The sequence below is a fragment of the Chamaea fasciata genome, unplaced genomic scaffold (assembly GCF_029207755.1).
Source record: "Chamaea fasciata isolate MVZ Bird 193981 ecotype frontalis unplaced genomic scaffold, bChaFas1.0.hap1 SCAF_34, whole genome shotgun sequence".
Classification (NCBI taxonomy): Eukaryota; Metazoa; Chordata; class Aves; order Passeriformes; family Sylviidae; genus Chamaea; species Chamaea fasciata.
In genome coordinates this window covers 195827-204729 of record NW_027094119.1, presented here as the reverse complement: position 1 = coordinate 204729, position 8903 = coordinate 195827, and the positions used below count along the sequence as shown (strand labels likewise).

Genomic DNA, 8903 nt, shown 5'->3' with positions numbered 1-8903 from the left:
CTGTGAGTGCTGCAGGCTGGGGATGAAGGAAGGGCCACGGACACCTGTGCTGACATGCTCCAGAATCCACAAGGATTCTGGGGGAGAACTGGCAAGCAACAAGTTCCCACAGCCACGACAGTGATGGAAGCCCTTGGTGTGAAGTTCCCTGGAGGAACTCCCAGGGGAGTTGCTGCTATAAGAACTAGTACCAGAAGGCACAAATGTAGTAACACTAGGAGATGGCCTCTAGGACCCACAGGCAATAGCTTAGGAAAAGATCAACTATATATTTGATATATTCTATTGATTATGGCATATCAGAATATATAATATGCAGCATTATATTTGATAAATTGCATATATGATACAAATAAATATGTACCATTGAGTGCATTTTCATAAATATTTTCATTTCATATAGATTTGATATATTCTTCCCATTTGGGGGAGTGAAGATGTACTGCTGTTGAGAACCTTCTGCCCACACAGCAGTCAGGCCACAGGGCTGTGCATGCACACCCACCCACTGTCCTTGTTCTTCTCGGCATCTTGGGGCTGCTGTTGGCACAGAACTGGGATGAATTGAACTCGACACACCTGTCCATGTCCAGCCTGTCATCAACGCTGATGTGGCAGGGCACAACACACAGCTCTCAAATCACTCACATTATCATACATGCTTTCATTCCTGCTGGGGAATGGGGAACTTAGAAACACCAAAGACACAGAAAAGAGGTGGAAAAAGCTGGGATCTTTGGTACACTGCTGCTACCCTCATGGAGGAACATTTGTTGGGTTTTTTAAGGTCATAACTTTCCAAAAATTAGCAAAGCGGCTCAGCATCGCTCACCCAGTTGTGAACGGTTTTCTTGACTTGGCAAAACTGCAGTGCTAACTGCGGACTCCGTCCTTGGTTCAAACCACCTGCCCTGACCTGCAGACAAAAGCACCAGCACCAGCAGAAACTACATCAGCCACTTTTCTCAAAAAGCTCTCTTCAATATGTGAGAGGAAAGGAAAACATGTCAGACAGTGTGGATTAATGACAAGACTCTGAGCAACAGTTAAAAAGCAAAGGGCCGCAGCTTCTCTGGGACACCCCTCGTGCTCCAAGGCAGCCAGGCCGCCCTGGCTGCCCGGGACCCTGCGCTCCACGGGCTCTGCAGAGCTGCACAGCGGGGAGGCAGCCTCGGGCACCTCAGGCCCTGGGCACCAGTGGCCTTCTTGGTCTGGACGGCTGCCTCTGGGCAAATGCAGCCTGCTGGCCCTCTGCTCTCAGCCCTAGCCCGGCCTTGCAGGGCTAATCCTGCTCCCGGTCTGAAACGTGCTCAAGCGGGATTTGTTTGTTTCCAGCTTTCCGGGGCATTGATTTGCACCACAACATACTGAAGGACTAAGGCCTGAACAACAGGTCCTGAGCTAAATCTGCCCTCTGGATGACCCTTCCAACCAAATGTTCAATGGATCTGCTCCTTAACCAAGTGTTACTATCAATAGGATCGATGCATTCATTCATTGGTGAAACACATCTTTATCTTTCAGCATGAAGAAATCAGACAAGGCCACATCTGGCCTTGCTTCCTCCTTGAGCCCTGGACAGGCTCAGGGAGAAAATAAGAGGAGAAGGAAATCAGATCTCCTGCCCCAGAAGGTCTGTCAGATTGCTCGTTCACCACTGTCAAAGCTGGGCTACTCTCACAGTGCAGTCAGAAGCCTGGTGGCCAAGAAGGGGGGAGGCAGTGTAGGATTTCCTAGTTCCTTGCAGTGACTTTCCCGAGCTTTGCTGGGACAGCTTTCCCCACCTGATGAGTGGATCTGGAGGAAGGATAAATAAAAAGGGTGCCTGCTGATGTATCTTTCTTAACCACTAGAGGCAACCTTTTGTACCAGTGATAAGGTGCATTGCTTACCTTCTTCTCTTCTGATTTGCCTTTGCACTCCTGCATGATAGTAAATTACACTGTTGCTTCAGCTGATGTCTGTGTCTGTGACTCTCCCTGTTGCAGACAAGTAAAAAATGTTATTAAAGAAAGGTCTTATGGAATATGGATGAGGCCATGCTACTTCAGCTAAGCAGCTAGCAATAGCCTGCAAGCTCCCAGTTGAAAACTGTTTAGAGAAAGAGAAGTTTGTTCACACAACAACCTATTCTTAGGGAGAAAAACAAGTGCATCTGCATAAATATTAGCTCTGTTCCATCAGAACCCACCAAGGAAAAATGTAAACAACCTGAAACTTAGCACATACACACAAATGACCTTCTGACCAATAAATGAGGCAGTAAGAAAACTACCAGTCAATGGGTGCTGCACATGAGGTCCCTGAAAACTGGATAAAATAAGTGATGTGAATAAAGAATTGGCTTTATCGGCATGAAGGATATAGAGTCTCGGCTGATTCATTACAACATCTGCTCACCACCAAAACAAACACACAGCCAGTTGAGCACAAGACCTGCCTCTCTGCCAGCCCATTTCTCGGAAAACACCCCTGATTGCCATCTCTGCAAGTGCAATCCCCACTTTCCAACTACCTTTTCTGCAGCCAGGCGAGAAAAGTCGTCGCTCCCAGCTCCGGACACCTCCAGAAACCAACTGCTTTCAGCAGTCACAAGCCTGAAATATCAACTTCCTTACTGAACCAGCCCACTGGGAGCTCACACAGGGAGGCCTTTTGTCCAAGGATACCCACACAAGAGCTCGAGGCTGGAGCAGTTTGAAATGCAACTCCTCCCGATGTTAAACCACCCTTTATCAAATGAGCACATACCAACCTGCCCCAAAGGGAAAGCCGGCAGAAAAGAGAAGCTCTTCTCCTGCAATAGCAAGCTCTGTGCTTCTTTCTGTTCCAGCTGGAGAGTGGAGGCCATGGGCTACTCCTCACTTTGGGAAGGAACCCTGGGAAACGGCCAGATCTGGGAGACCAGCAGAGGGAAGTTCCCCAAAAGGTACGAAAAGGTTCTCTGCAAAGGGGGGAAAAAAAAAATTTAAAAAAAATTATATATATATTTATATAAATGAAGCATTTCAAAAAGTTCTCAGACAGAAACTTCTGCCCCAACATGACAACCCCAAAGTCTCTGTGGTCTTTCAGGACACATCATTTTTGTCAGTCCCCCAAAGCACAATCAGCTCCCCAACAAGACTTTAAGACTAAAGGACAAACCTTGCCCCCTCACCTCTCCACACCAGCTGAGGGAGTCTCTGTCCATTGCAAGATCTCCTTTGTCAGTCTGCATTGGCAGGAGCTGGCTGCAGGAGGCATTTGCATTGGAAATCTCCCCAGATGGGGAGAAAAACAGAAGAAGCGATTCCTGAGGAAAGAAAATGGCAACGTCCTTTGGGAAGACACCGGCGTGAGCTCCCTACAAGTGAAGGCCTTTCATCCCTTGCCTAAAGCAACATCCATCCATGGGGCAGCACTAGCGTTTTGATGACAATGCTGACAAAATCACTGCCCCTTCCTGCTGCTGTTGCTGACTCCAAATCATGAGAGATGTTCCAACTCTGCAAAAAACAGGCAGAGATGGCGAGAAAAAAACAGCTAGTCTGCTGAAAAGGTGACCAAAAGAATGCTTTCTCATGTCCCCTTTTCATCCTTTCCCCAGGCAAGACAAAGCAATGTCCTTTTCCTCCGTCACCGACGGTGACTCAGGTACAGGATGCAGCGTGGGGACAGAGTCCACCACTGCTCCCAGAGCCCGCCCTGGCCACGGGCTTCCCGTGCCCTACCGTGCCGAGCCGAGCTGTGCTGAGCCGAGCTGAGCCACGGCCATTGCCCTCCGGCTGTTGTGGCCACAGTCGGCGATGGACGCCGTGGCGGAGCTGCCGCTGCCCGCCGGGCTCAGCGCCGGCACCTTCCCCGCCAAGCTGTGGCGCCTGGCGAACAGCCCCCGCGTCCGCTCCGTGCACTGGGACAGCCAGGCCCGGAGGCTGCTCATCGAGCGCTCCCTCTTGGAGCGGGAGCCGCTCGGCCCGGGCGGCTCCCAGGGGCCGGCCCCGCACACCTTCCGGGCCACGCGGTTGCGCAACTTCCTGCGCCAGCTCAACCGCTACGGCTGCCGCTAGGTGCCGGGCCGGCCTGGCGATGCCGGCGCCTGGCGCCACTACACCAACCCCTGGTTTCGCCGCGACCGCCCCGACCTCCTGCTCCGCATCAGGCGCCGGAGCGCGGCCAACAGGCAGCGGCCGGCGGCGGGGCGGGAGGGGCGCAGGCGCCCGCCCTGCGGCTCCCAGCAGCTCCCCAGGGCGCAGCCGCTGCCGGACGGGCGGGACGGGCGCGCTGGCTTCAAGCTGCTGCCCCGGTTTTTAGGTGTCCACTCCACTTCCTGTGGGCACTGCAGTCCCAGGGAGTTCTCTGGTTTGCGTGTTGCCATCAGGGGTGTGAGGGGAGCAGCGGAAGCACAGCCCCACGGGAAGGAGACAGTTTCAAAATGGACACCGCTACGAAATGGGGGGTGAGGGAGAGCGGTAAAGGTATACAAATGAACTTATTCACATGCAAACTTGGAACAATAACGGATACAAATGAATAAGTCTTTAAATATGTCTTTAACCTAGTAAACGTGGAACAGTAACTTATGCCCCTACGGAATGGGGCATGAGCAGCTACGAGCATTAACAAGGGTACAGGTGTGACGTAGCATTAACAATTGATACAAACATTTACAACATGGAACACTGTGATTACTTAAGTAGACACTTTATATGAACCTTCTGTTTCGAGATTTTATTCCCCATAAAACCCTAACAAGCTCAAGGTCCATTTATAATAAAAAAAAAGGGTAGTCAAGCTTCCAGGACTGCAGACACATGGAGGTGAGACCACCCCCAAACAGGCTGAAGGTCCATTTGTAGGAGAAAAATGGGTAGTCAAGCTTCCAGGACTGCAGACACATTGAAGTGAGATCCCCAACAAGAAGCTCAAGGTCCATTTGTAGGAGAAAAACGGGGAGCAAAACTTCCAGGGTGTTCTCACTTTGATGTCTCTGCAGTTCAGGAGGTTGGACTATCCTTGTTTTTCTCCAAAAATTGGACCTTGAGCTTGTTTGGGGTGGTCTCACTTCCATGTGTCTGCAATCCTAAAACCTGACTACTTGATGTTTTCCTACAATAAGCCTTAAACTTGTTTAGGGGGGGGTCTCCCTTCCATATGTCTGCAGTCCTGGAAGCTTGACTACCCTTTTTTCTCCAAAAATTGGACCTTGAGCTTGTTTGGGGTGGTCTCACCTCCATGTGTCTGCAGTCCTGGAAGCTTGACTACCCTTTTTTCTCATACAAATGCACCTTGAGCTTTTTTTGGGGGGTGTCACTTTTCTCTGTCTGCAGTCCTGGAAGCTTGACTACCATTTTTCCATTTGTAAATTGACCATAAGCTTGTTGACAGCAGACACATGAAAGTGCCACCCCTCTAAGAAGCTGCAGGTGCAATTTTTAGAGAAAAAAGGGTGGTCAAGCTTCCAGGACTGCAGACAAATGGAAGTTAGACTGCCAAAAAGAAGCTCAAGGTCCATTTGTAGGAGATAAAAGGGTAGTCAAACCTTCAGGACTGCAGACACGTGGAAGTGAGACCAGCCCCAAACAAGCTCAAGGTGTATTCATAGGAGAAAAAAGGGTACTCAAGCTTCCAGGACTGCAGACACATCCAATGGGTTGCTGCATGGGCCAGTGTTTTTTTGTTTGCTTGTTTTTATTTTTTTTTTCCTCCTCTTTTTTTTTTCTTTTTATTTTTCCTTTTTCTTTTTTTTTTTTTTTTTTTTCCCCACAACCTCCTGGAGTACTACAGGAAAAGGGCAGAATTGCTGGACAGTGCCCAGTCAAAAAGGGACCTGGGGGTGCTTGTTACAGCAGCTGAACATGATCCAGCATTGTGCCTTTGTGGCTACAAAGGCCAACAGACTTTTGCAAATATTAAGAATATGCTAAATTTTATTCAGAAAACATTTCCTTCCAAGTCAATATCAATTAAAATATAACAGTGTTAAGCAACTTTTGAAAAGCTGTAACTAAAGCTCCCAAGGTTTTATTACTTTTTATTACTGAGCTTTTAACAGAGCTGTTCCAACATTCCATAAGTTTTTGCCCGAGATTTTATCTTGCCCTCATTCACATGGAATGAAATTCAGGAGGATCAGAAGTTGTTCCACGAGTCACAGAAAGGCCACTATTCCCAAAGGAGTGCAGAGTTTTTAGGTTGCTTCTCATGTACCCCCAGGAAATATGCAAGAGTCCGGTTTAATAAGCCAGAGCATTAACTAGAAGCATGACATGTAAGATTTGATCTCTTCCCCTTTCCCTCCTCCTACATTTGACAGTCTGGAACTGGGAGAGTGGCAGGGTTGCCCTCTTTAAAGTTTCACTGAAATGAAGTCTACAAAACAAGCTCCCATTTTTATGAAATCACATTTCCCCACTCCAGATAAATCCTATTTCACCAGAAAACCTCTGCTCAGCTCCTTTTGTACATCCATTCTATGGGATATCTGCTTTCTGGTCCAGAAGCACTCTGGACTGATGAGGTAAAACAGGTAAGAGAAGAGATCACAAAGACTTAGTAAAGGAAGACCTTCCCAACCCATTTGAAGAGTTAGACATAACTAACAGCATCTCCCACGTGAGCATCAATTAAGAAGTGACAAAGGGACAACACCTGAAAAAAAGCCTTCAGCAGACTTTGCCTGTCAGCCCCATCAGCCTCACTAACATCATTTCCATAAGGAGGACAATTTGTGTTCAAGGTTGCTTCCTGAACTCACTTCTCCAAACTGTCTGACCTGCAAAGGTGATGGCTTTGTTGTCACTGACCGCACCAACTGTCCTGATGGATCACTAAGCTCTCCAGCAGCTTCTCAGTATTTTTTAATAGGCACAGAAATGGGAAAGCAAAGAAGCTACAACAAAAAATTTAAAACACACAAACAAAAAAACCACAAACAAACCGTGGAGAGTCTTTGAACTTCAAAAAAAAGAAGGCAAATTGTTGTTAAAAAACCATAGCAAGCACCCAGTGCCAACCAAATTAATGCTTAGGAAAGCTTACAGAGTCTAAAACACAGTATTATTCTGGCTTCCTAATTTAGTGATACAGAGTCAAAGTTTCTATTTGACATATCCCACATAATTGCACTCAATTGTAGCACTGCCATTCAACAGAAGCCAAGGATCCAGAAATGGAAAGAATTGCCCAATGTGGTATATTCAAGGATCTCTCCTTAATATCGAACCAGATCCATGGCCTATGTTCTCATCACTTATGCCATGTGTTATACAATGCACTTAGGCTTAGGAAGTATTATCAGGATAGCTCTAAAAGTAGTATTTCTGAAAAGAAAGGGAAGAAGATTAAGACAAAAAGAACGTCTCTTCCAGGTGTTCCCAAACAGGGCCCAACTCTCCTGACAGACGCTTCAGTTGGCTGCCTTTACCTTGGTTTGGCTTTTAAGCAGAGATACTCATTCCAAGCTCTTCACTTCCCTCTAGCTCCAAATAATTTGTTCATTAGTGAACGGGACATTATTTTTTATGCAAATCAAAGGCCCAAAGGAGTTTATTTTATCACCAATACTTCTATCTGTACAACAGCTATTAAGAGAGCAGTACATCCACCCTAAACCTATCATCAAGGTATCCTGCTGTGCTGCTGATCAATGATACTCTCTCCAGTTCTGCCCCTCAAACAACACAGGGAAGAGTATTCCCAACAAGCTGAACTTTTTCAGGAGTAAAGTTGTCCTATTCCTTCCAATAATGAACTCTGGATCCCTGGTGAGTAACTCACATTTAACCGGCAGCATTCTGGGCTGCTCCTATTAACTGCAACAGCCTGGACAGCTTGAACCTCAACAAAACGTGCAGTAAACGACTGAGCTAATTTAACCTCATTGATCCTCAAACCAATAGAATAATTTGATGCCCACACAGCAGCTTGTGCACCGCCTCCAACATAAACATGGCCCTGCAGGAAATCCACACCAAAAATGTGCTGCAGCCCAGCTGCCAGAGCTATCAGGCTGGGAGAATCACTGCACAGTCTCTGAGCCCCCTCGCCAGCTGCACGGCATGAGTCACACGCTTTGTTTGTTCTTGTTAACAGTCAAGGGCTTGTTTCCAAACTGGATGTATCCTGACATCTCCCCAGTGCCGCAGTTTTATGGAGGAGGCTCCATTTTATCTGTAAACTGTTTACCTCCAGTTTCGACATGAACACAAAAAGCATTGCTAGGAGAGGCAAACACAGAAAACCACGCAGCACTGGCACTTCTCAGGCAGATACTTAGCTGGATTTAAGCTCCCTATTAATCATTAATTACAGCAGCATTTCAAAAATTTAGGTTTTGAAATAATTTCAGCACTACTTAATCACAAAGGATGTAAGGTCTCCCTGAATATTTAGGGACATCTACTTTCAGGGAGGCATTTTAAGAAATGTTCTTTGTATATAAACTATTTGTTATTTAAATTACTGCTGAAAGCCAGATGCTTTATTTTGTTCAATACAACACATTGAAAACAATAACATGAGATTTTAATAGCAAAATCACCTAGCCCACAAAACACCGTTCTATGTTGACTAGGGTGGCAAAACAAGGGTAGTTTCTAAACACAGAAAAATAAATTTAAAAAAAGGATTTTTTCTAAGCATGTAAATGCAGGTCTTGGTACCACATACCAAGAACTTCACTTGCAAAGGAACTTGGTCTTGCTAGAGTTTTAAGTACGGTGGTTTTTTATCAGACCTGGCCTCATTCATGCTTTATGCCACTTGTAAAATGGAACAGGGCATTTTAGGAAAGAAGTACCTCCCTTCAACTCCTAAAAGCTGTGACTGAAGCCTGTTAAGTTTCAGTAGCATTTCAAATATACCAGGGCATCCTCAGCTTTACCTTCTTTATAGGACAAGGTACAGAAACCCACTGGCAGTTA

The 8903-nt window shown here is 46.6% G+C and overlaps 1 long non-coding RNA gene across 1 annotated transcript; it reads right to left on the bottom strand.

Moving 5' to 3' along the window:
• Positions 1-314: 314 nt before the first annotated feature.
• Positions 315-3092, bottom strand: LOC136303454 (uncharacterized). The gene is made up of 3 exons (XR_010724229.1): positions 2756-3092; positions 1893-1979; positions 315-1797 (listed from the first exon to the last, which is right to left on the bottom strand). It is a non-coding gene; the product is annotated as an uncharacterized lncRNA (long non-coding RNA).
• Between the last annotated feature and the right edge of the window lie 5811 nt (positions 3093-8903).